The sequence below is a fragment of the Pseudorca crassidens genome, chromosome 3, assembly GCF_039906515.1.
Source record: "Pseudorca crassidens isolate mPseCra1 chromosome 3, mPseCra1.hap1, whole genome shotgun sequence".
Lineage (NCBI taxonomy): Eukaryota > Metazoa > Chordata > Mammalia > Artiodactyla > Delphinidae > Pseudorca > Pseudorca crassidens.
In genome coordinates, this window is record NC_090298.1 from 159661008 (window position 1) to 159687080 (window position 26073).

A 26073-nucleotide genomic window follows, 5' to 3' on the forward strand; every position below is an offset into this window, starting at 1 on the left:
GGTGGGAGGATTAATGGGAGTGGTTGGGATTTGCAGCTAAGAGTCTGTGCAAAACCCTGTTAAAGAATGAAAGTCAAGCCACAGACTGGGAGAAAAATCTTTGAAAATCACACATCTGATAAAGGGATTGTATCCTGCGTATGTAAGGAATTCTCAAGACTCAATAATAAGAAAACAGCTCAACTTAAAAAGGAGCGAAGGATTTGAGTGGACATTTTGTCATAGAGAATATACAGATGGTATAGAAATAGGCACATGAAAGTTGCTCAACATCCTTGGCCATTGGGGAAACGAGTGGGAAGACACCACTTCACGCCCACTAGGAGAGCTAAGAGTAAAGAGACTGACCATACTAAGTGCTGGTGAGGATGTGGAGCAGATGGAAATCTCATACATGGCAGGTGGGAATGGAAAACAGTGCAACCACGTTGGAAGACAGTTCAGCAGTTTCTTAAAAAGTTAAACAAAAGTTAAGACAGTTTGGCAGTTTCTTAAAAAGTTTTGTATGACCCAGACATTCCACTCAGGTATTTATGTGCCCAAGAGAAATGAAAATATGTGTCCACACAAAGACATGGACACGGGGCTTCCCTGGTGGCGCAGTGGTTGAGAGTCCGCCTGCCGATACAGGGGACGCGGGTTCGTGCCCCGGTCCGGGAAGATCCCACATGCCGCGGAGCGGCTGGGCCCGTGAGCCATGGCCGCTGAGCCTGCGCGTCCGGAGCCTGTGCTCCGCAACGGGAGGGGCCACAACAGTGAGAGGCCCGCGTACCGGGAAAAAAAAAAAAAAAAAAAAAGGTGAATGGGAGCTTCCCTGGTGGTCCAGTGGTTAAGACTCCATGCTTCCAATGCAGGGGGCTGGGATTTGATCCCTGGTCAGGGAACTAATATCCTGCATGCTGTGCGGTGCGGCCAAAAAAAAAAAAATTTGAATGAATAGTACTCAGCAATAAGAAGGAACAAACTATAACATGAATGAGCCTCAAATGCATCATGATGGTGAAAAGAGCCATACAAAAAAGTATGCATATGGGATGATGCCATTCATATAAAATTCTAGAAAAGGCAAATTCACCTGTAATAACATCTGATCAGTGGGTGTTCGGGGAGAGAGACGAGACAGGTGCTGGGGTAGAAGGGATGGCAAAGAAGCAGAAGAAAACTTTGGGTGATGGATGTCTTCACCCTCCTGATTGTGGTGATGGTTTCACGGGTCTATATACATGTCACAACTTATCAAATTGTATAGTTTAAATCTGTGCAGTTTATTGTATGTCAATAGTATTTCAATAAAGCTGTAAAATAAAACTTAAGAAAAAAAACTCGATAAAAATTGGGCAAAAGATTTGAACAGACAGTTCACCAAAGAGAATAGATGTATGACAAGTAATCACATGAGATACACATTAAATCCATGATAAAATGCCACTGAAGTATCTGTTATAGGCCGAATTGTGACACCCCCCGACCCCCATTTTGGGAGTTGGAGTCTTTAAAGAAGTGATTAAATTCAAATGAACTCTTTAAGGTGGACCCTAATCCAGTATGATTAGTGTCCTTATGAAAAAGGAGATTAGAACACAGACATACACAGAGAAAAGACCATGTGAGGACACAGGGAGAAGATGGCCATCTACAGGCAATGGAGAGAGGTCTCAGAAGAAACCAGATGTGCTGCTGACACTTTGATCTCGGACTTCCAGCCACCAGAACTGTCAGAAAATAAACTTCTGTTGCTGAAGCCACCCAGTCTGTAGTGTTTTGTTACGGCAGCCCTAGCACACGAATACTATACCAGTTAAAGTGAGTAAAATAAAAATAACTAAAAATGCCAGGTGCTGGTAAGGATTTGGAGCAACTGGAATGCTCATGCACTGCTAGTGGACAAGAATTGGGTCGTTTCATATAAAATTTAACATCACTGACCATATCACGCAGCAATCCCGTTTCTAAGTAAAGCACAAACTCATGTTCGCACAAGAAATGTTTATAGCGGCTGGTTTTGGTAATCACCCAAAACCAGAAATATCCCAAATGCCCATCAGCTGGTGAGTGGATGAACATCATACAATGATCCCATCACACCATGGAATACTACTCAGAGAAGGAATGGAACGAATGGTTGACACACACAGCAATGTGAATGAATTTCAAAAGAAGCCGGACTCTGGTTACATCCCGTGTGCTCCCTTTATAGGATGTTATAGGAAAGGCAAAAATGATGGAGACAGAACACAGATCAGTGGGTACCAGGGACTAGGAGTGGGAGGGGAGATTGTCTTCAAAGGGGCCAGGGGAACTTCAAGGGGAGAGGGCAGCAAAACTGTTCTGTATCTTGATCGTGGTCAAAACTTACAGAACCGTATGCTGAGAATTCTACCTTAATCAAAAGAAAAGGAAAACTAGAATAGGCTCTGAAGCTTCTCAGACCTGTTCCTATCCTGCCTTTTCACCTTCGAGGTGTGTGGCATTGGGCGAGTAACCCCCCTTCTCCGAGCCTCACTTTCCTCCTCGGACAACCAGCAGGAGTGTCTGGAGTTGGATTACAAAGACAGCTCTGTAAGAGTGCACAGAATGCTTCTGCTTGGACTCATCTAGCACCTGGTGGGTGTTGGCAATAAGCTGGCTCCCTGCCTTCCAGCACAAATGTTCTGAGATCTCATTTTATGAGAGAACAGATTGTATCAAAATAGCCTCTCAGCCTATTTTGGGAAGGGGGTGGGCAAGCCACGGGCTGGTTGGGGAATGACTGGCAGGGCAGGCTGACGCTGCCATCCCATGTAGGTGTGAGAACTCTGATGGCCAGCTCTCAAGTCCAGCCTAATTTTAGATGCAGGTGTCGCGCTCAGTAGCTTCTTTGGTCTTGAGTTGAGAGGAAGGTTCTTTTATTGTTATTGTTATTATTATTATCGTAAAATACACAACATGGTTCTATTATTATTGTTATTATTGTAAAAGACACAACATAAAATTTTCCATCTTAACCATTACTAAGTGCACAATTCAGTGGCATTAAGTACATTCACATTGTTGTGTAACCATCACCACCATTCATCTCCAGAACTCGTCCATCTTCTCAAACTGAAACTCTATCCTCATCAAACACAAACTTCCCATTTCCCCTCCCCCAACCCTTGGCACCCACCATTCTACTTTCTTTCTCTAAGACTTTGACTATTCTAGGGACTTCACATTACTGGGATCATACGGTAACTGTCCTTTTGTGACTGGACTATTTTACTCATCATAATGTCCTCAAGGTTCATCCATGTTGTAGCATGGGTCAGAATTTCCTTCCTTTTTAAGGGTAAATAGTATTACTTTATATGGATATACCACATTTTATTTATGCATTCATCCATTGATGAAAACATGGGTTGCTTCTACCTTTTGGCTATTTTGCAAAATGCTGCTGGAACATGGGTGTACAAATACCTCTTTGAGACCCTGCTTTCAGTTAAGAGGAAGATTGTTGTAGTGAAAAGGATGGGGTGGATGCAGAGCCACTGGGTGCCAGGGTCTAGTCCTACAGAGAAAGAGAACAGTAACCACATTCCGAGGGCTTTCTTTCTTGGTGCCACACCCTTTGATGAGCACTGTACATGCCTTATTTTCCTTGGTCATTGCAACAGTCCAAGGTGGGTGTATGAATTTCCTGTGGCTATGGTAATAAATTACCATGAACTTGGTCACTTAAAACAAGAGGAATTAGGGCTTCCCTGGTGGCGCAGTGGTTGAGAGTCCGCCTGCCGTTGCAGGGGACACGGGTTCGTGCCCCGATCCGGGAAGATCCCACATGCTGCGGAGCGGCTGGGCCCGTGAGCCATGGCCACTGAGCCTGCGCGTCCGGAGCCTGTGCTCCGCAGCGGGAGAGGCCACAACAGTGAGAGGCCCGCGAACCGCAAGGAAAAAAAAAAAAAAAACAAGAGGAATTAATTCTCTCACAGTTCTGGGGGCCAGACGTCTGAAATCTAGGTGTGGGCAGGGCTGTGCTCTCTCTGAAGGCTCTAGGGGAGGATCCTTCTTTGTCTTTTCCAGCTCTGGTGGCTTCAAGCATTCCTTGATTTGTTGCTGCCATCACTCCAATCTCTGCCCCCATCTTCACATGGCCTTCTCTCTCTGTCTCTTTCCCTTTCTTTTATAAGGACACTTGTCATTGGATTTATAGCCCACTCTAAATCAAGGATGATCTTATCTCAAGATCCTTACTGCAAAGACTCTTATTCCAAATATGATCACATTCACAGGTTCTGGGTAGACATTTATTGGGGGGTGGGGGTGGTTACAATTCAACCCATTACGGTGGGAAACTGTTATTCCCACTGGACTGATGGGGAAACTGAGGCTCAGAGAGGGGAAGGAACTGACACAAGATACTTCTGCTGTTCCAGCCCTAGAACCAACCATTTCTCCAAGGAGCCCTGGTTCTTTTGTTGGAGAATGGTATTTAGAAACCAAAACCTGTGCATGAGGTGTTCTCATTGCTACTGGGATATCATTGCTTCTAGTTCCAGCTCAGCAGTTGATGACCAACCACCCTAGGGTTTCCCAGAATGTGGGCATTTCAGTGTTGAAACTGGGATAGTCTCAGGCAAACTGAGACAGTTAGTCACCATGTCCAGAGGTCAGAGCTTTGAAATATGCATATGAATATGACACACACATCCATACAGGCACACCTAAGAAATATTGCAGGTTCAGTTCCAGACCACCACAAAGAAGTGAATATCACAATAAAGTGAGTCACATGAAATTTTTGATTTCCCAGTGTATATAAAAGTTACACTATACCGAGGTCTATTAAGTGTGCAATAGCATTATGTCTAAAAATTGTACACCTCAATTTAAAAATATATGTTTGCCAAAAAACGCAAACCATCGTCTAAGCCTTCAGTGAGCCATAATCCTTTTGCTGGTGGAGGGTCTTGCCTCAGAGTTGATGGCAGTTGACTGATCAGGTTGATCATTGCCAAAAGTTGGGGTGGCTGTGGCAATTTCTTAAGACAACAATGAAGTTTGCCATATTTGTTGACTCTTTCTTTCATGACCAATTTCTCTGTGGCATGTGATGCTTTTTGACAGCATTTTACCTACAGTAGAACTTCTTTCAGAATTGGAATCAATCCTCTCAAACCTTGCCACTGCTTTATCAACTAAGTTTATGTAACATTTTAAATCCTTTGTTGTCGTTTCAATAATCTTCACAGCATCTTCACCAGGAGTAGATTCCATTTCAAGAAACAACTTTCTCTGCTCATCCACAGGAAGCAGTCCTCATTCATTAAAGTTCTATCATGATATTGCAGTAATTCAGTAACACCTTCAGGCTCCACTTCTAATTCTAGTTCTCTTACTATTTCTGCCACACCTGCAGTTACTTCCTCCACTTGAGTCTTGAACCCCTCAAGTCATCTATGAGGGTTGGAATCAACTTCTTCCAAACTCCTGTTAATGTTGATATTTTGACCTCTTCCTACAAATCACAAATGTTCTTAATGGCATCTAGAATGGTGGCGGGTCCTTTCTAGAAGATTTTAAATTTACTTCGCCCAGACCCATCAAAGGAATAACTATCTATGGTGGCCATAGCCTTACAAAATGTATTTTTGAACATAAGACTTGAAAGTCAAAATTACTCCTTGATCCATGGGTTGCAGAATGGATGTTGTGTTAGCAGGCATGAAAACAACATGAATCTCATTGTACATCTCCATCAGAGCTCATGGGTGACCAGGTGTATAGTCAATGAGCAGTAACATTTTGAGAGGGACCTTTTTCTTCTGAGCAGTAGGTCTCAACAGTGGGCTTAAAGTATCCAGTAAACCATGTTGTAAACAGGTGTGTTATCATCTAGGCTTTGTTGTTCCATTTATAGAGCACAGGCAGAGTAGATTTAGCATGATTCTTAAGGACCCTAGGATTTTCAGAATGGTAAATGAGCACTGGCTTCAACTTAAAGTCACCAGCTGCATTAGCCTCTAATAAGAGTCAGACTGTGCTTTCAATCTTGGAAGTCAGGCATTGACTTCTGTTCTCTAGCTATGGGAAGTCCTAGATGGCATCTTCTTCCAATATAAGGATATTTGGTCTACACTGAAAATCTGCCGTGTAGTGTAGTCACCTTCGTTAATTATCTTGGCTAGATTTTCTGGATAACTTGTTGCTTCACCTTATACTTTTATGTTGTGGAGATGGCTTCTTTCCTTAAACCTCATGAACCAACCTCTGCTTGCTTCAAACTTCTCTTCTGCAACTTCCTCACCTCTCTCAGCCTTCATAGGATTTAAGAAAGTCAGTGTCTTGTCCTGAATTAGGCTTTGGCTTAAGGGAATATTGTGGCTGGTTTGATCTCCCCAGACCACTAAAATTTTCTCTGTATCAGCAATAAGGTTGTTTCGCTTTCTTATCATTCATGTGTTCACTGGAGTAGCACTGTTAACTTCCTTCAAGAACTTTTCCTTCGCATTTACATCTTGGCTGTTTGGCACAAGAGGCTTAGCTTTTGGCCCGTCTCAGCTTTTGACATGTCTGAGCTTAGTCATTTCTAGCTTTTGAGTTCAAGTGAGAGACACGTGACTCTTCCTTTCACTTCAACACTTAGAGGCCCTTGTAGGGTTATTAACCGGCCTAATTTCAATATTGTTGTGTCTCAGAGAATAGGGAGGCTGAGGAGAGGGAGAGAGATGGGGGAACAGCCAGTCAATGGAGCAGTCAGAACGTACACAACATTTATCAATGAAGTTCGCCATCTTACATGGGCATGCGGTTCATGGCACCCAAAACAATTACAACAGTACCATCAGAGATCACTGATCATAGATCACCGTGAAAAATATAATAATAATGAAAAAGTTTGAAATATTACAAGAATTACCAAAATGTGACAGAGACATGAAGTGAGCAAATGCTGTTGTTAAAATGGTGCCGATAAACTTGCTCTACACAAGGTTGCCACAGATCTTCAATTTGTAAAAAATACTCAGCAGCACAGGGTATGTTGTAGTCTTCTCCAGTAGGGAGAAATCTGCAACGTCTTTTCTTTTAACCATTAAGTGATGCCTCTTCCTACTCTCCACCTAAGAAAGGGAAGGAGGAAGCAAAAGAATATTTATCAAGCAAACTACTGTACATTAGGTATTTGCATCTCTCACAGATGTTAGCCATAGGAGGCCACAGAGCTGGTGACATGAGCAGGGGCTCAGTGTCAGGGTAAACTTATTAAAAATAAGCAGGTGACTTTACCTCTTGAAATTCAAGCATCTTGCCTCTACAATGGGCTATTTCAAAGATTAACTAAGAGCCATGAGGCTGTGGTCTCATCTTGAGGCTTGACTGGGGAAGAATCAGCTTTCCAAGTTCACATGGTTGTTGGCAAGAGTTTTGATCCCTGTGGCCTGTTGAACTGAGGACTCAGTTTTTCACGGGCTGTTGACAGGAAGTTGCCCTCAATTTCTTGCCATGGGGGCTTCTTCAACCCGGCAAGTTCATCAAAGCCAGCAAGAAATATCTTTCCTGTTAGGAAAATGGAAGTCACAGTTGTTGTTTTTTTCTAAATTGAGGTGAAATTCACATAACATAAAACTAAGCTTTTTAAAGTGAGCAATTCGGTGGCACTTAGTACATTCATAATGTTGTATAACTATCACTTCTCTTTAGTTGCAAGACGTTTTCATCACCCCGAAAGGAAACCCCATGCCCAGTAGCAGTCATTCCTCATACCCGCTTCTGCAGCTCCAGGCAACCACCAATCTGTTTTCTGTATCAATGGATTTGCCTATTCTAGACATTTCAAACAAATGGAATCAGAGAGTACGTGACCTTTTGTGTCTGGCTTCCTTCACTTAGCATAATTTTTTATAATGGTTTTGAGCTTCATCCACTTTGTAACATATATTGAAACTTTATTCCTTTTTATGGCTGCATAATATTCCACGTGTTGTTTCTCATTCATTCATTGATGGACATTTGGGTTGTTTCCACCCTTTGGCTATTGTAGATAGTGCTGCTCTAAACATTTGTTTGAATACCTGTTTTCATATCTTTGGGTTATATACCTTAGAGTGGAATTTCTGGGTCATATATTTTTTACAACCTAATCTTGGAAGTGACATTTCATCGCTTCTCATCCCCATTTCGAGTGTACCATTTAATCAGTTTTGCAAAATGAATATGCCCACATAATCACCACCATAATTAAGATATGGAACATTTTCATCACCTACAAAGTTTTCTTCTGTATTCTTTTGGATATATGCCAAGAAGCGGAATTTCTGGATCATATGGTAATTCTATATTTAATTTTTTGAGGAATCACATTCAATCAGTTGTTGATTTATGTTCATTCAAAGCAAATTCCAAGTACCCTACAATCAAGGGTAGGGATTATACAAAGCTGCGGGCACCAGGTGCAGGGACCCACAGAAGCCGCCCACTATTTCTCGTAAGCAAATCCAGACCACAGTTGCAGCTAGAAATTTCTATTAAGCACTTGAAACATGCCAAGCACATAAGCAGGTATTTTCTAAACAGTATGTCTTTGAAGTGGGTTGTTACACTCTAAGGGAAAAAATTTAGGCTCAGTGGCCAAGTGACTTGACATCAATCACACAGAGCTGACAGTGGGGCAGAACTGAAATCCATACCTATCTCATTCCAAGAGATAGGCTTCTTCCTTTACACTTCACTTCTCTGGTTTTCTTTAAGGAAGCATAAGATACACACGTGGGAAGAGTTTGGCAGAGTCTCTGATGCTGAGCAGGTGTTTAGCAAAGGTAAGACCATCATCCAAATGTTACCACAGATGTGGGCGGTTATAACTGTGTTTATTTTGCACCTTCTGATTGGTACCTGCCTGGAGGCATCTGGGAAAAGTCATAGCTTAAGCAGCGGAGGATACAAGCATCTGAGCTCATAGAAGCCAGCTGAGAGGTCAAAGTGAAGGCACCAAGACAGGATGTTCGCAAGCCTGAGAGTGAGTTCTGAGAGTGAGTGCTTCTCACCTGCTGCATGATCCCGGGCGAATTCCTCCTTATTAAATGAAAATGTTGGACCAGGTCAAGGGTAGGTAAACCATAGTGCATAGGCCAAATCCGGCCCACTGCCTGTGTTTGTCAATAAACTTTTATTGGCACAGAGCCACGCTCATTTGCTTACACATTGTTATGGCCCCTCTCAAGCTATAACAGCAGAGTGGAGTCATTTCAACAGAGACTGGCCTGTGCAGCTGAAAATATTGACTGTCTAGCCTTTTGAAGGAAAAGTTTGCCAGACCTGGACTGGAAGATTTTTAAGACTCTAACTCTAAAAATCTGATAATTAATGGAAGAAATGAACAGTACAATTAACTAAGTAAAACCAAGGCGGTCGTATCAAACTCTGTGCCACCCCACAAATGGGCATCTCGCCATCCCTCAAGTATACACGTTTCCTCATAAAAACCTACCATAATTAGGTATCTTAGGTCAGGCTGCTATAACAAATTACCACAGACTGGCCTCCTTAAACAACATTTATTTCTCACAGTTCTGGAAGCTGGGAAGTCCAAGATCAAGTTGTCAGCGGATCCAGTGTCTGGTGAGGGCTCTCTTCCTGGTTTGTGAATAGCTGTCTTCTCCTCATATCTTCACATGGCAGAGAGCAGAGAGAGATCCACCCACCATGTCCTCTGCCTGCCTCTTGTTTGTAGAAGAACTTTAGCCTCCTAGGCCTTCCCCAAGTTCCAAAGAATAAATTTAGAGAAGTGAGAAAGTGAAGAAGCAAAGAAAAACAGTCAAGCAAGACAAAATAATAATAGTTTAGCCATTAAACAAAATCAAAGACCTTTAGTTCCTCCTCAAGGGCTATAGATAATATTCTGAGCCATATTCTTGAGCTATTTTGCAGATACTGAAAACCCAATTCAGGTGGAAGAAGTTAACTCTATGCTGACCACAAACACATAGACCCCAGACTCGTTGGAACCAGAAGGTTGATGATGTTGACTCCTGATTACCTCACCACCAGCCAATCAGAAGAATGAACTGATCATGCACCTTGCAAGCCTCTCCCTCATCCTGTCCTTAAAAACCTTTCCCTGAAAGCCATCAGGGAGTTCAGGTCTTTTGAGTGTTAGTTGCCTGGACTCCTTGTTTGGTGCCTGCAATAATTGCTGTACTTTCCTTTAACACAACCTGTTGTCAGTAGATTGACTTTACTGTGTGCTGGTGAGCATACTTAAGCTTGGTTTGGTAACAAAACCGTCACACAAATGAAGAGAATGATGAACACAAGATGCAAGATCATGGCTGGGAACATGACTGGGTGAGGTGCAGGGAACTTTCAAGTATTGGAAATGTTCTATTTTTTAAGCTAGGTCAGGGTTGCCTGATTTTGTACAACCCTAGAGCTAAGAATGGATTTTACATTTGTTTAATGATTGGGGGGAAAAGAGAGGACAATTGTGTCATGACATGTGAAAATTATATGAAATTCGAATCACGTGTGTCCAGAAATAAAGTCTTGTGTGTGTGTGTGTATTCATTATTTATTTATTTAACATCTTTATTGGAGTATAATTGCTTTACTATGGTGTCTTAGTTTCTGCTGTATAACAAAGTGAATCAGCTATACATATACATATATCCCCATATCTCCTCCTTGCGTCTCCCTCCCACCCTCCCTATCCCACCCCTCTAGGTGGTCACAAAGCACTGAGCTGCTCTCCCTGTGCTATGCGGCTGCTTCCCACTAGCTATCTATTTTTCGTAGTATATATAAGTCCATGCCACTCTCACACTTTGTCCCAGCTTACCCTTCCCCGTCGTGTCCTCAAGTCCATTCTCTACATCTGCGTCTTTATTCCTGTCCTGCCCCTAGGTTCTTCAGAACCATTTTTATTTTTAGATTCCATATATATGTGTTAGCATACGGTATTTGTTTTTCTCTTTCTGACCTACTTCACTCTGTATGACAGACTCTAAGTCCATCCACCTCACTACAAATAACTCAATTTCGTTTCTTTATATGGCTGAGTAATATTCCACTGTATATATGTGCCACATCTTCTTTATCCATTCATCTGTCGATGGGCACTTAGGTTGCTTCCATGCAGAAATAAAGTCTTATCGGCACACATTCATGCCCATCTGTTTATGTATTGTTTATGGCTGCTTTCAAGCAACAATGATAGAGCTGAATAGTTGAGCCATAGACCATCTCACCTGCAAAGCTGAAAATATTTACCATCTGGACTTTAATAGAAAAAGTGTCTATTTTGTTACTTCTCATGGCTTATATCTAAATTTGTTATATCTTATGTCTAATATTGAGCCTCTCCAAACTATGCAGTTCTTAGAACATGCCACGCTGTCTCTCACCCCAGAGCATTTGCATGTACCATCCTCAAGGGGAGAATCCTTCTTTGCTTATTCTAGCTTCTGGTGGCTCCAGGCATTCCTCAGCTGGGGCTGCCTCACTCCAATCCCTGTCTCTACTCACCACGTAGCCTCCTCCTCTGTGTCTATGTCTTCTCCTCTTCTGTCTTTTATAAAGACACTTGTCATTGGATTTAGGGCCCATCCGGGTAATCCAGGATGATCTCATCCTGAGATCCTCAACTTAATTACCTCTGCAAAGACTCTTTTGCCAACTAAGGTCACATTCACATGCTGGCAGTTAGAGCATGAATATGTTTTTGGCAGCCCCCATTCAACTCACTAGGCTTGGCTAGATTAAAATCTATTGATCTGGGACTTCCCTGGTGGTGCAGTGGATAAGACTCCATGTTCCCAATGCAGGGAGCCCAGGTTCGATCCCTGGTCAGGGAACTAGATCCCTCATGCATGCCGCAACTAAGAGTTTGCATGCCACAACTAAGGAGCCCGCCTGCTGCAGCTAAGACCTGGCACAACCAAATAAAATAAAATAAAATCTATTGATCTGTCTTGCGCTCTGAATACATCTCCTGTGATGATTGTAACATCGATCATTTGCAAAATATTGGTTCCCTGGGTTACGCAGAAGTTGTCACATTTTATTGTTCAACATCAGAAACCTACATTTGTTAATATCACCACCATTCTGTCTCATAAGAAAAGCCTTTTAAAAGTGTCAGAGGGCTTCCCTGGTGGCGCAGTGGTTAAGAATCCGCATGCCAATGCAGGGGACACGGATTCGAGCCCTGGTCCAGGAAGACCCCACGTGCCGCGGAGCAGCTAAGCCACAGCTGCTGAAGCCCGTGCGCCTAGAGCACATGCTCCGCAGCAAGAGAAGCCACTGCAATGAGAAGCCCGCGCACCGCAATGAAGAGTAGCCCTTGCTCGCCGCAACTAGAGAAAGCCCACGCACAGCAATGAAGACCCAATGCAGCCAAAAATAAATAAATAAAAAAATTTTAACAGTGTCAGAAAGTGGTCAGACAGTGGCAGACATGGGATTTCCAAAATTTTGATTTTACCTTGAAAGCTTAAATCTTACGTTGGCAACAGAACTGTGTTGTTTTCCTTGAAGTAACAGGCTCCTTTTGTTTGTTTTTGAGAAAACTGTTTGCCAAACAGCCAAGTCTGAATCATAGTTTGTCAGATATTTCAAATAAAAATGGTGTTCCCTGAAAAAAGATGCCAGCTGGACTCGAAAATTTGTTCTAGTGCCTTTTTTTAGAGATGACCATTGAACTTAATGCTCATTAGGAGGACTTTATGTGTATTTCCCATTTTGTTACACAAAATATTAAAGAGACATGGACTCACCTATTGTGGGGTAAATTGTGTCCCCCTAAAAGATGTACTGAAGTCCTAACCTTCAGTATCTAAAAATATGACCTTATCTAGAAATAGGTTCATTGCAGATGTCATTGAGTTAAAATGAGGCCACCAGGTTGGGCCCTAATCCAGTAAGACTGCTGTCCTTACAGGAAGAGGAAAAGTTGAACTCAGACATAAAGAGGAAAACGTCATGTAACAGCAGAGCCAGAAACTGGAGCGATGCATCTACAAGCTGATTATCGTCACTAAGGACTGACAGCCACCACCAGATGCTGGAAAAGGCAAGGAAGGATCCTTCCCTAGAGCCTTGGGAGGAAGTATGGCCCTGTTAATGCCTTGATTTTGAACTTCCGTCCTCCAGAACCCCGAGGGAATAAATCTGTGTTGTTCTAAGCCCCCCAGTTTATGGTGCTTTGTCATGGCAGCCCCAAGACACTATCCATCACCCAAATATCTTGAGTAGAGACTGATATATGCGTACAATGGAATACTGCCCAGCGATGAAAAAGAGAGAGCTTTGGATACGTGACAATATGTACGACTCTGAAAGGCATTATGCTGAGCGAAAAGAAGCCTCAGAAGGTTACCTACCGTATGATTCCATTCATGTGACATTCTCCAGAAGAAGAACTTACCTTGACAGAGAAACGGGGAGGTACCAGGAGTTGGGGAGGGATGTCCAATGGGCAGCCTAAGGATGTTTTGAGGGCTGATGAAGCTCTTCGGGTCAGCATCCTGATTGTGGCGGTGGTTACACGAATTGCGCGTGCGCTAAAATCTGCTACCCCACCCCCACATCAAAAAGAAGAGTCAATTTTATCGTATGTGAATTATAAAATAACATGAGAAAGTGAATGAGGAGGAAAAACATACTCAAGGGTTGAAATTTTTTTAAATTAGTAATTTTTACTGTTTCACCAAGCTTCAGTAATAACATCAAGAGACACTGGCTCCCCCGCCCCACCCCGCTTTTTTGCTTTTTCTGCGCATGCGCTGTGGTGAGCAGCCGCGATTCCTTGTACACTTGGCGCTGCTGTCTTGATTCCTGCTAAGGCACCAGCAGGTTGCTAGTGTACCGTCAGGGCAGATGCCAACCCAGGGAAGAAGGCAAATGACGTAGTATTAATGTCATGGTCAGGGGTCTGACCTTGTAGATCCTGGAAAGGATTTCAGGGACCACATGGGTGCACTGAGCACATTTGGAGAAGCAGTTTCTAGCACGTGGGAGGCACGATGACCTTCCTATTTTGCAGGTGAGGAACTAACATTCAGAGAGCTGAATTCGCTTATCCGAGAAGGACAGGAAGAGGCATAAACACTGGACTGCCAGACACAGAGAAGGTGCATCTGTCCAGGGAGCTGAACCGTCCAGCACTTGCAAAACTCAGAAGGCATCGAATAAGTTAGGATATCTAAATTATATTGAATATATAATTTTATATTTAATATTATTAGTATAACAGTATACTATGATATAGTATAAGTAAATTAATATGTTATATGTAATTTGATTTCATATGTACTATAAAATAGCACATAGTACGTTAATGTACTATATGTCATTTAATTTACTATGTACTGTAACAGCATATAGTAAATTAATATACTACACATAATTTGATTTATTATGTACTATAATAGCATATGATAAATTAATATAGTATCAATATATGTCATTTAATACAGCACACAAAAATATATGTGATTTAATTTACTATATACTATAGCATAACATATAGTAATTTACATTAATTTAATGTGCTATATATAATTTACTATACTATTACATTGTCGTATATAATATGCTATATAGAGAGAACAATACATACATATATTTCTAAAAATAATGTAAACTCATTACAGAACATTTGGAGAAAGAAAAATAATCCCCATTTCCAGCTGTGGGTTGTGTTTTGCTTTATTTCTTGTCATTTTTTCCCCCTTGTACTTCTAGCTGTTTTTTTTTTTTTAACATAATATCCTCCAAATCCTACCTCCACTTCTGGACCTGGCTCTTTTCACCTAATATGTTATCCTAAGACGTTGTCCACGATGCTACACAGTGGCACTGTCCAATTTGGTAGCTGGTAGCCATTTAAATTTAAATGGATAACACTTGCATAAAATTGACAATTCCCTTTCTCAGTGGAACTAACCCTATTTCAAGCACTCAATCGTCAGGTGTGGTTGGTGGCTGCCTGTATTGGGCAGCACAGACAGAGAACATTTCCATCATCATGGAAAGTTCTATGGGGGCAGCACTGCTCCAGCTTTCTAACCAGCATTTTAAAACAAAGGTGATCTCTGTGATACATGCACGTGATAAAAGATGTAAAGACTCCAAAACGTGAGCAGTGTTCCCAAGTCTCCTCCCCATCCCCAACTTCTGTCTCCCTCCCCCAGACACCACCATGCCCCCTTGCTCTCCCCACTTTAAAAATATTCTTTCCCGGGCTTCCCTGGTGGTGCAGTGGTTGAGAGTCTGCCTGCCAGTGCAGGGGAGGCGGGTTCGAGCCCTGGTCTGGGAGGATCCCACATGCCGCGGAGCAACTGGGCCCGCGAGCCACAACTACTGAGCCTACGCGTCTGGAGCCTGTGCTCCGCAACAAGAGAGGCCGCGATAGTGAGAGGCCCGCGCACCGCGATGAAGAATGGCCCCTGCTTGCCACAACTAGAGAAAGCCCTCGCACAGAAACGAAGACCCAACACAGCCATAAATAAATAAATTTAAAAATATTCTTTCCCTATGTGAGCATGTATACATATATGTGTCCCCATCTTCTCTTTTTAAAATACCTGCTGTTTTGCATCTTGTTTTTTCCACTATGTACATTGGAAATTGTTCCTTATTAGAACCACAGAGCTCCATCTGAAAGCTCTAGGGGAGGATGCTTCCTTGCCTCTTCCTGCTTTTGGGGCCTCCAGGTGTTCCTTGGCTTGTGGCCACATCACTCCAATCTCTGCCTCTGTCTTCACATGGCCTTCTTCTCTTTCTTCCTCCCAAATCCCACTCTGCCTTTCTCTGATAAGAACACTTATTGGATTTAGAGCCCATCCTAATATCCGGGATGATCTCTTCTCAAGATTCTTAAGTTAGTTACATCTGCAAAGACCCTTTTACCAGTTAAGGTCACAGTCACAGGTTCCAGGGGTGAGGACATGGACATACACTTTGGGAGGGCCACCATTCAGCCCTCTACCATGGGTCTGTGGGACATACAGCAGTGATGAGGTCGAGGAGACAAATTGGGTCTTCTTTTAAGAAGACTGGATTTTGTTCTAAATGTCAGGGGAAGAGATTAGCCACCAGCTGCCTGAGAAGTGGAAAACAGACCTCAGGGTGTCAAGGTGGAGATGCGGAGATGAGTTGAGAGGTGACGGTGGAGCTTGGACTGGGTGGATGGCTCCTGAGGTGACAGACTTGGGGTGACGGGGAGGAACTGAGAATGACTCTGGGTTTGGGGCCTGAACAACTGGGTGTATGGGTGACTGTTAATGAGATGCAGAAGGCTGGGAGACAATCAGATGGGCCAGGAGGGGCGTGTTGGTCATCACCATGCTTTAGCAGAGTCTCAGAGAGGGAAGAGCTTGACCAAAGTCACAGTACTAACTAAATTAACCCCCATGCCTGTCTCCTCCAAACCCATGTATGGTGGGTTGAATTGTGTCCCCTCAAAAAGATATTTGATTCAAGTCCTAATCCCTGGCACTTGTGACTATGATCTTATTTGGAAATAGGGTCTTTGCAGATGTTAAGTTAAGAAGAGGTCATAACTGAATTAGGGTGGATGGGGTCCTTATAAGAAAAGGGAAATTTGGACACAGACACATAGGAAGAACATCATGTGACAATGAGGCAGAGGTTGGGTGATGCAGCCATGAGCCAAAGAATGCCTGGAGCCCCCAGGAGCTGGAAGAGACAAGGAAGGATCCTCCCCTAGAGCCTTCAGAAGGAGCTCGGTCCTGCTGACACCTTGATCTCAACTTCTGGCCTCTAGAATTGTAAAAGAATACATTTCTGTTGTTTTAAGCCACCTTGTTTGTTATAACATCCCCGGGAATCCGATCCACCTGACTGGCTCCACCATGATGTGACCTGGTATGCAGCAAGGTCTGTCTCAATCTGCTCATGCTGCTATAACAAAATACAACAGGCTGATATGATTTCAATATTCTTAAATTTTCTGAGGCTTGATTTGTGACCCAAGATATGATCTATCCTGGAGAATGTTCCATGCGCAGTTGAGAAGAAAGTGTATTCTGCCACTTTCGGGTGGAATGTTTTATAAATATAAATTAAATTTATCTGGTCATTGTGTCATTTAAAGCTTGTGTTTCCTTATTTATTTTCTGTTTGGATGATCTGTCCATTGTTGTAAGTGGGGTGTTAACGACCCCTACTATTATTGTGTAACTGTCGATTTCCCCTTTCATGGTTGTCAGCATTTATCTTATGTATTGAGGTGCTCCTACATTGGGTGCATAAACATTTATAATTGTTATATCTTCTTCCTGGATTGATCCCTTGATGATTATATAGTGTCCTTCCTTATCTCTTGTAACAGTCTTTATTTTTTAATTTTTTTTTAACATTTATTGGAGTATAATTGCTTTACAATGGTGTGTTAGTTTCTTCTGTATAACAAAGTGAATCAGCTATACATATACATGTATCCCCATATCTCCTCCCTCTTGCGTCTCCCTCCCATCCTCCCACCCCTCTAGGTGGTCACAAAGCACCGAGCTGATCTCCCTGTGCTATGTGGCTGCTTCCCACTAGCTATCTATTTTACATTTGGTAGTATATATATGACCATGCCACTCTCTCACTTCATCCCAGCTTACCCTTCCCCCCTCTGTGTCCTCAAGTCCTTTCTCTACGTCTGTGACCGTCTTTATTTTAAAGTCTATTTTATCTGATATGAGTATTGCTACTCCAGCTTTCTTTTGATTTCGATTCGCATGGAATATCTTTTTCCATCCCTTCACCTTCAGTCTTTATGTGTCCTTAGGTCTGAAGTGGGTCTCTTGTAGACAGCACATATATGGGTCTTGTTTTTGTATCCATTCAGCACGTCTGTGTCTTTTGGTTGGGGCATTTAATCCATTTACATTCAAGGTTATTATCAATATGTATGTTCCTATTACCATTTTCTTAATTGTTTTGGGTTTGTTTTTGTGGGTCTTTTTCTTCTCTTGTGTTTCCCGCCTAGAGAAGTTTCTTTAACATTTGTTGTAAAGCTGGTTTTGTGGTGCTGAATTCTCTTAGCTTTTTCTTGTCTGAAAAGATTTTGATTTCTCTGTCGAATCTGAATGAGATCCTTGCTGGGTAGAGTAATCTTGGTTGTAGGTTTTTCTCTTTCAACACTTTAAGTATATCCTGCCACTCCCTTCTGACCTGCAGAGTTTCTGCTGAAAAATCATCTGATAACCTTATGGGGATTCCTTTGTATGTTATCTTTTTCCCTTGCTGCTTTTAATATTTTTTTCTTTGAAGTTAATTTTTGTTAGTTTGATTAATATGTGTGTTTGTCTTGGTGTGTTTCTCCTGGGGTTTATCCTGTATGGGACTCTCTGTGCTTCCTGGACTTAGGTGACTATTTCTTTTCCCATGTTAGGGAAGTTTTCCACTATAATCTCTTCAAATATTTTCTCAGACCGTTTCTTTTTCTCTTCTTCTTCTGGGACCCCTATAATTTGAATGTTGGTGCATTTAATGTTTTCCCAGAGGTCTCTGAGATTGTCTTCAATTCTTTTCATTCTTTTCTCTTTATTCAGCTCCTCAGCATTTATTTCCACCATTTTGTCTTCCACCTCACTTATTCGTTCTTCTGCCTCAGTTATTCTGTTATTGATTCCTTCTAGTATTTTTCATTTCAGTTATTGTTGTTCATCTCTGTTTGTTCTTTAGTTCTTCTAGATCTTTGTTAAACATTTGTATTTTCTCAATCTGTGCCTCCATTCTATTTCCAAGATTCTGGATCATCTTTACTATCATTACTCTGAGTTCTTTTTCAGGTAGACTGCCTATTTCCTCTTCATTTATCTGGTCTGGTAGGTTTTTACCTTGCTCCTTCATCTGTGACATACTTTTTTGCTGTCTCATTTGTTTTTTCTTTGATGGGTGGGATTGTGTTCCTATCTTACTGGTTGTTTGGCCTGAGGCTTCCAACACTGGAGTTTGTAGGCCGTTGGGTAGAGCTTTGTCTTGGTGCCAAGATGAGGACCTCCAGGAGACCTCACTCTGATGAATACTCCCTGGGGTCTGAGGTTCTCTATTAGTCCGGTGGTTTGGACTCAGAGCTCCCGCTGCAGGAGTTTCGGCCCGACCCCCCGGCTCATGAACTAAGATCCCACAAGCCACGTAAGCTGGCAAAAAAAAATAAAAAGGAGAACAATAACAAAGAGTAAAAAATAAAATTAGACTAGGAAACTAACAGATATGTTAGAAAGAATATAAGAATAAAAAAATAGCTGAAACAACAACTGGAAGGTAAAATAGAGCCACAATAGTAAAAAAGAGGAGAAGAAAAAAACAAAAAAGGTGGAAAAGGCCTTGGCTGTGGAGGGTGGGGCCTAAGCAGGGGCGGGGTTTGGGCGGTGGGCAGGGCCTATGCTTAGGACCCACAGGGCTGGAAAAGGCCCTTGGGGTTGTGTATGGCGGGCTCAGGCTCCATGGAACGGAAGGGGCCCAGGCCGAGCCTCTGGCCTCAGAGGGTGGGGCATGCCGCCTGGGAGCGCAGCAGGCTTCCAAAGCTGAGTGAGCAGGGCAAACGGCCCCCACTCCTCTACCGCGGTCCTGGAGGGCCCCTCCCGCCTGCCTCTCCTGTTCTCCCTCACCTCCCTCCTATGCCCCCAGGACCAACGCAGCCTGGAAGGGGCCTTTGAGGGCGTAGGACCCGGCCCGAGAGCCAGGCAGACTTCCCCTGCCAATTGGGCAGGAGAAACACTCCGCGCAGTACCCACTGATCCGAGCCTCTGAGGGTCCCTCCTGGAGTGGGAACCCCCCTCGCCCTCAGGGGGCCCCGGTCCTGTCCTCCACTTTTCCTTCCCTCTCTCTCCCCACACGTCCTACGGATTCGCTTGGGGGTTCCTCCCGTCTCCTTGGGCATCGAGGTCCCCCACCAGGGCCTGCAGGCACCCCAGTTGTGGGGAGACTGGAACTCCACGTCTTCCCACGCTGCCATCTTGACTCCGCCCCTCAATATGTTTTTCTATTTAAAACTATTTTTTTAATTGAGGTAAACTTCACATATCAAAATTAATCATTTTGACACGTACAATTTTGTGCATTAAGTATCAATACATTCACAATGTTGTGCAACCATCACTTCTGTCTCGTTACAGAACATTTCCATCACCCCCAAAGGGAAATCCCCTGCCCATTATCAGTCACTCTCCATCCCCTCTCCCCCAGCTCCGCTAATCTTCTTTCTGTCTCTGTGGATTTGCCTGTTCCAGACATTTTATATAACCTGACTAGCACACTCTGTGACGTTTTGTGTCTGGCTTCTTTCACTCAGTGTAATGCTTCTGAGGTTCACCCACTTTGTATCATGTATCAGTGCTTCATTCCTGTCTATGGCTGAATAATATTCTGTTGTATGAATTTACCATATTTCGTTTATTCACCAGTTGATGGACATTTGGGTTGTTTTCACCTTTTGGCTATTGTGACTAGTGCTGCTACGAATAAGTGTGTACAAGGATTCGTTTGAACATCTGTTTCAATTCTGTTGGGTGTATACCTAGGAGTGGAATTGCCAGATCATATGGTAATTCTGTGTTTAACTTTTTTAAAAATAATATTTATTTATTTATTTGGTTGCACCAGGTCTTAGTTGTGGCAGGCTGTATCCTTAGTTGCGGCATGTGGGATCTAGTTACCTGACCAGGGGTGGAACCCAGGCTCCCTGCATTGGGAGCACGCAGTCATCCACTGCACCACCAGGGAAGTCCTATGTATTTAACTTTTTAATGAATTCAAGCTGTTCTCCACAGCGGCTACATCATTTTACATTGTCGCTAAGCAGAGCTCATGAGGGCTCCAATTTTCCCACATCCTCACTAACACTTGTTATTTTCTTTTCTTTTTTTTTTTTTTTTTCCGATACGCGGGCCTCTCACTGCTGTGGTCTCTCCTGCCGCGGAGCACAGGCTCCGGACGTGCAGGCCCAGCGGCCATGGCTCACGGGCCCAGCCGCTCCGCGGCATGCGGGATCCTCCCGGACCGGGGCACGAACCCGTGTCCCCTGCATCGGCAGGCGGACTCTCAACCACTGCGCCACCAGGGAAGCCCATTTTCTACTTTTTTGATGATATCTGTCCTAGTGGGTGTGAGGTGGTATCTCATTGTGGTTTTGATTTGCAAATAAATAATATTTTAAAGTAATTTTTAAAAAATTAAAATCAATGCAAACAAAAGTCCATGATAACCAAAATATCAAAATCTTAATAAAAACAGGATCCTACATTTGTATACTCATCTCACTCACCTCACTGTATTTTTTTTTTTTTTTTTTGGCCGTGCTCCTCAGCTTGTGGGATCTTAATTCCCCGACCAGGATCAAACCTGGGTGCAGGGCAGTGAAAGCGCCAAGTCTTAACCGCTGGACCACCAGGGAATTCCCACTTCACTGTATTTTAAATTGTGATATTTAATTGATGTGGATTTTTCTTCATTGATTTTGATTTTTTAAAAATATTGCATTGAAATATTATTTATCCTTCTACGACAATAAAAAAATATTATTTATCTCTACTGCTGTGTTGTTTTGGCACCCCCCCCCCCCCCCCACCGCAAATATTGCACCTCAGGCCAGCCAGCACCTCTACTGCATCCCCCTCCTCCGCACGGGGTTCAAGCTCACGAGCCAGGCCCAGCGATGGCCTCCAGGCGGCGCTGCTTCCCCACTCATGCTCACTCCCGGAACCACCTTCCAGGCTAAGAGCTTGATTCAGGTTATTAACATCTCCTAGCCAAGATTCTTTCTTCTTCTGTAAGGTGGGAATGATAACATTAGGCTTACGGGATGGCAGAGGAGGTTTGGAAATCTGACTAGGGCTCAGGCCCTACTCAATACATAATGATAATCACGACTATTTCCTAAGAGCAAGACGTAAGAATATTTTACAGTTTTACTACAGAGAATTGGAAACACAAAAGTAGGCAGAGTGGTAAAATGAGCCTTCAGCCCCAGCCCTGGCCACCATTACCCCCTGGCCAGCCGCACTCCATCTACCTCACCTTCTAAGATTATTATTTCAAAGCAAACCCCAGTCATTCTATAAATCTTATCATTCTGTAAATATTTTGTTCTGAGTCCCTAAAAGATAAAGACTTGGAAAAACAAAAAAAATTAACCACAATACCATTATCATGCTTTAAAAACTTTGTCAAGAATTCTTTAATACCCACAGATTCCAATGTAGCCAACAAATGGGGTTTGCCTCTCAGCTCTGTCATTTCCTTTCCAAGAGAACTTGGGCAAATTCTTGAATTTCTCTGAAGTTTATTTTCCTCATCAGGAAACCAGGGTAGCAAACTGAAGTCCCCAGGTCCCTGGGAATAGTGGAGACAGTATGTGTATTAGCACCTGCAACTTCAGAGTCCCTCGAAATATAATAATATGACTATGCACAGATGTAGAAAACAAATTTACGGTTACCGGGGGGGATGGGGAAAGAGGTGTGGGGGAGGGATAAGTTGGGAGATTGGGATTGACATATACACACTACTATAGATAAAATAGATAACGAATAAGGACCTACTGTATAGCACAGGGAACTCTACTCATACTCTGTAATGACCTATATGGGAAAAGAATCTAAAAAAGAGTGGATATATGTATATGTATAACTGATTCACTTTGCTGTACAGCAGAAACTAACACAACATTGTAAATCAACTATACTCCAATAAAACAATTTTATAAGATGACAAAAAATAATTTCAAAAAGTAAATGACTATGGTGACATGAATATAGTAACACTGTATTCACGTGTTGCACGTGCCATACCTGAACTATCCTCCCCGAGTCCTTTCATGTCATTCACATTTTCAGCTTAAAAGCCACCTCCTGAGAGGCTCTCCCTGATCATCCCGTTACTTAATGACCTCCCAAGTCATTCCCTATTTGTTTTAATTTGTTTTAATTCTCTGCACAATACTCACCACCAGCTAAATTTTCCTCTTTGCTTGTTTCCTGTATGTCTCTCCTGCGAGAACATGACTTCCATGTCTGCCGAGGTCAGTGAGCAGTTCTCAACCAGGCAGGGGAGGTGGGGACTCTGCCCCCCAGGGGATACTTGACCATGTCGGGGACCTTTTTGGTTGTCGAGACTGGGAGGGGTGGGGCTACGGACATCTAGTGGGTAGAGGCCAGGGATGCTGTTGAACATCCTACAGTGCACAGGACGGCTCCCCAACAGGGTGATCTGGCCCCAAAGGTCAGCAGGGCCAAGGCTGAGAAACTCTGTTCTAGAGACTTAGAGTCCATTAACACGAAACACTGACATCGGAGCCTTTGATTCCTGACTCTGCTACTAGTTGGGTGGACCTAGTAGCAGTAAAAAATAGTAATTAATTACAGCCAACATTTCCTGGATCTTTTCCATGAACCAGGCATGGTGCTAGCCTCACACTCTCTATAAGTGCATTTCATTCTCTTACCCACCCAGGAGGTGGTTGAGAAAACTTAAACCCAGGGAGGCCAAGTGGCCTGCGCAAGGGGCTTCATTTCTTTGGACCTCATTTCCTTCATTGGTGGGACGGGATCATGATGTCAGCCTCTCGAGATTGTTGTGAGGACTGCCCTCCACAAAGGGCATCTGCTAGGATGAGTTCAGTAGCCCGGCACACAAGAGTTAACGACCAATTCTGGCTAAGCGCCCAGCTAAGCCAGGGCTGGAGAGCCAAACAATTTCTTTCATTATCCCAGTTGCTGGGAGAATTGGCCGGGAGAGACCTGTGAAGTACCTAAGACAAAAGTTACTAGGATTGCTGGGGGCACGCCTTCCCAGCAGCGCCAAACCCAGAAAACTTACTTCTCCAACCTACTTCCCCAGAAGATTCTAAATTGGCCCTTCCACCACCAGCAGGAGCCAGAGGGAGGCTGGAGTCCCCAAGGAAAACCTCTGTCCTTCCTGGGGAATCCAGGCTTGCTTAGTTGTCTACAGTGACAAACAGGAGTTGAAAGATGGATAATTGTAGATGAGCCTGCCGATGTGACACTTATTAACTCAGCACCTACTATGTGCCAGGCACACCGACCTTGGCAGACATGGAAGGCATGTTCTCGCAGGAGAGACAAGCAGTAAACAAGCAAAGAAGAAAATTCAGCTGGTGGTGAGTATTGTGCAGAGAATTAAAATAGAGAGTGACTTGGGAGGTCATTGAGTAACGGGATGATCAGGGAGAGCCTCTCAGGAGGTGACTTTTAAGCTGAAAATGTGAATGACATGAAAGGACTCGGGATGATTAGTTCAGGTATGGCACGTGCAAAGGCACTGAGACTGAAATAAATTGACCAGTGTAGACCAGGGATTCTCAATCGGGCAAGATTCTGCCCCCGGTAGACATTGGCAATGTCTGCAGAGATTTTTGTCACAACTTGGTGTGTGTGTGTGTGCGCGTGCGTGTGTGTATGTGTGTATGGGGGTGTCTGCTACTGGTATCCAGTGAGTCAAGGCCAGGATGCTCCTCAACATCTTACAATGCAAAACATGGCCTCCACTCCAAAGAATGACCTGGTCCCAAATGTTAGCAGTGCTGAGATTGGAAAAGTCTGGGCTAGAGGAATAGAAAAAAAGCCTAGCATGTGTGTCAAGGTCAAAACCTTCCAATCCTCCTAGTCAGGAGGTGGTAACCAAGAGCACATGGCCATGCACTGGAGTGAGGTCTGGTCCAAAGGGTCTACTGGGGACCCAGGGAAATGGGGGAAGGAACAGAGATTTAGGGGATGAAAATTCAAGATCAGGAGACTTGTGAGGAGGGGCTAAGAGAAAGCCTAAACCAACATTGGAGTCCAGAGCTGGGGCCTGGGTGAGGTCATCAGGGTGCACCTGAATCAGAGGGTCCAGTGAGTTGTGGGAAGGTGGCTGGATGGCCAGGCTGGCCTTGGGAGTTCCCTGGAGGACAGGGTCCCAGACCAGCACTCGCTCACTGACTCTGCCCTTCCAGGCTAGTGAAAGTTCTCACTCTGAGCCTCAGTTTCCTTATCCATAAAATGGTGACAGTCAACTCAGTGTCACAATATTTATTGAGTCTGTGCAGCAAAGAATTAACTCAGCAGGCCTGGGTTGTCCACACTCTGAACGTGAAAGATTTGGCCCTTGCCCAGCTCCTGGGAGGTGATCTCTAAGTCCTTGGAATGTCCTGCCTGATAAAAGTGTCTTGGTTTACCTGGGGACCTTGGGATATGCCAGATAATCTATGCTAACAATGTGACTTATAGTTGGGGACTTGGGCCAAGTAGTATCAGCTGGACCTCTGGAGGGGCTGAAAACTGAGGTCAGCCATGTCTATGTGACCAACACCAGAGAAAACCCTGGACAACAAGGCTAAGGTAAGTTTCTGTGGTTGGCAGTACACCATGCATGTTGTCACACACTGTTGCTGTGAGAATTAAAGGCTGCCCACGTGACTCCACTGGGAGGGGACAAGTGGAAGCTCAACACTGTTTTTCCCGGATGCTGCCTTATGCACCTCCTCTTCCCTTGGCTGTTTTCATCTGCATCTTTTTTTTTTTTTTGGTGACTTTCTCAAAGAGGCCCTCATTAACTACCCAATCTCAAGTAGAACTTGCTTGTTCATCTTTTTCACAGAACCAATATTCTTACATTCACAATCTCCTTTCAGCTCACAGTTCTAGCGATAAAACATTTACAAAAATAAGACAGCATCAAACAGACATCAAGTGTAACTGTTTTTCTCTCATTTAGAAGAGGCATTTTGGAGCTCTGAAAGACTACCGGGATGGCGTCCTTTCTGTTATTTACTAGCATTTAAAATGGAAAATGCAACATTTAAAATCAACCTTAAGTTGTATAAAAGCTTACATCATGAGAAGTAAGTTTCCCTTCCAATCAAGGCCTTTAAACTCTCTGCCCAAAGGCAACCGCTGTTAACCTGTAACTTTTTTTTATTTTTTGACCGCACCACGTGGGGTCTTAGTTTCCCAACCAGGGCTTGAACCTACGCCCCCTGCCGTGGAAGCCCCTAGTCTTAACCCCAGGGAAGTCCCAATCTGTGTCCTTTCACTGTAATCAACCATCACGGTGAGTAAAAGAGCTTTTGTGAATTCTGCAAGTTCTTCTAGTGAATCCTCCAAA

At 43.5% G+C, this 26073-nt stretch overlaps 1 protein-coding gene and 1 long non-coding RNA gene across 2 annotated transcripts in view; one reads left to right on the forward strand and one right to left on the reverse strand.

The window, feature by feature from the left end:
- Nucleotides 1-2755: 2755 nt before the first annotated feature.
- Nucleotides 2756-13497, reverse strand: LOC137222218 (uncharacterized). The gene is made up of 3 exons (XR_010942387.1): nt 13376-13497; nt 7243-7512; nt 2756-7076 (listed from the first exon to the last, which is right to left on the reverse strand). It is a non-coding gene; the product is annotated as an uncharacterized lncRNA (long non-coding RNA).
- Nucleotides 13498-23782: 10285 nt separating this feature from the next.
- Nucleotides 23783-26073, forward strand: part of NWD1 (NACHT and WD repeat domain containing 1) — a 60676-nt gene continuing 58385 nt past the window's right edge. The window contains 1 exon segment of the mRNA XM_067733121.1: nt 23783-25307. The gene's annotated coding sequence lies outside the window, so the exon portion shown is untranslated.